This window comes from Crocuta crocuta, unplaced genomic scaffold (genome assembly GCF_008692635.1).
Source record: "Crocuta crocuta isolate KB4526 unplaced genomic scaffold, BGI_CrCroc_1.0 scaffold32, whole genome shotgun sequence".
NCBI lineage: Eukaryota > Metazoa > Chordata > Mammalia > Carnivora > Hyaenidae > Crocuta > Crocuta crocuta.
The window spans coordinates 5,432,377-5,434,490 of record NW_027529424.1 but is presented as its reverse complement, the minus strand read 5'-3'; positions in this window follow the sequence as shown (position 1 = coordinate 5,434,490).

The window sequence follows — 2,114 nt, the reverse complement described above, 5'->3', positions numbered from 1 at the left end:
ACATAATACTTTGCCTTTTTCATAAGCATCTAAAGTATTTAGGTTATATTTATTGGGAAGGGGATTTCTTAAGTTCCATTTTTAAGTTGATTGTGCTGATGTATTAGAACTATATAGATCTGTGTAGGTTGATCTTTACATGGCAAGCCTACTAAACTCTTATTACTTCTTTATTTTACACATCATTCTTTTGAATTTTATATCTGGACAGTGTTCTATTAATAATAAATTTAGATTCTTCTTTTCAAATTCTTCAGCCTTTTACTCCTTTACTTTTTTTCTCTCATTGTATGATCTGAGACTTTCAGCACAATTTTGAATGAATGTGATGATAGGAAGCATTTTTAATTTTAATTTTAATTTTATTTTTATTTTATTATATATAATTTACTGTCAAGTTAGCTAATATACAGTGTATATGGTATGCTCTTGGTTTTGAGGGTAGCTTTCCCTGATTCATTGCTTATATACAACACCCAGTGCTCATCCCAACAAGTGCCCTCCTCAATGCCCTTCCCTTTCCCAACCATCAACTGTTAGTTCTCTGTATTTAATAGTTTTTTTTTTTTTTAAATTCATTTGGTCAGATGACTTCTCATGTATCATAATTAAGGTTGATTTCAATAGATAGACTCTATCAGGCTAAGACATTGTCTTTTTTTCTAGTGTACTAAGAGTCTGGTTCTTATGAATTGATCATTAACTTTATGAAAGGATCTTTATCTGTTTACATGATCAAATATTTCCCATTTCTCATGTTAATGTAGGGAATCACATTATATAGTTTTCTAATATTTGAATGCATTTCTGTACAAGCTATACTATATTTTTGAATTTAAGAATGTTTTACTGGATTCAATACTGGAAAAATCTCATCCCTTTGAATATTATCTGTTTTCTTCAAATACTTCATCAGAACTTTTAAGTAAACAGACACCTGCCCTTCTTATTTCATCCTGCCTGTTTCTTAACTGCATTTCTATGTTTTCCATTTTATTTATATGATTATTCTCAGTATTTTGCCTTATATCTGTCTCCAAGCCCACAAACATCTTCAGCTGTATCTACTACGGTCTTTAATAATCCATTTATTTTGTTCAATTCTAAATTTATCTTAAAATTTCAATGACTACTTTTCATTGTTTTTTTTTTCATATATGACCTTCTTTTATCTCTCATTCCTATATTATGATTTCTATCCCTTTTAGAGCTAGCAAATTTTGTTCATTATTTTTGTGGTAGATGTTTTTCTTACATGGCTTGAGTTTATTGTAAGTTCATCTTCAATAGGGATTCATGTTTTTCTTTGGGAACTCTCTGTGCTCTAGGGTATAAATGTATCCTCTCAGAATAATTTTGGCTTATCTCTGATAGGACTTTACATATGACATCGTTCTACTCTTGATGGTATGTTGACTGTTAACTTGGAATTAATATGACTGTTAACTGCCATGTTGATGTAAATATCATGAAGGTATCATAATTGTAACCCCCATAGCCTGGGGAGTTTTAATTCACATGAAATCATTTTGTACAATTATTTATTCATCTTCATTGTTTGAGCAAATCCAAAGAAAGGTAGCAATCACTATTACTAATTACTGGGCTAGTGAAAGGTATTTTTCTAGCTTACTTTTCATGGTCAAGTGGATCCTACATGCTTAGTTACAACTCCTTCTCCTAAAACCTTAAGGACTTTGTGTCAATACCCAAGCCACGGGCTTCTTCAACCTAGATTGGAATCTTACTTAACTAGACCACCAATGCTTCAATTCAAGCTCATTACATTGTATTTAAGTTCCCTTTTTGTTCTGGTCTTTGTGTTTTCTTATTTCCTGGTGGTATTTAAAATTCTTGGGGTCATAATTTATCCCTCCTTCATCTGTGAGGAAGGAACCTTTCCACTGTTGCCATAACTTCTGGTCTATTCAGTGTTCCTCAGCTTTTCTTGCAGTCTTGGTTTCCATACTGAAGCTCACTGTGTTATTATTTCTCAACCTCCTCCTCATTTGGGAATGTTTCTTTCATTCCCATATTCCACATAGGGTATTTCTGCCAATAAGTAGATATAAATCTTATGACTTTTAAAATCATATATCTTTTTTTTTTTTTTT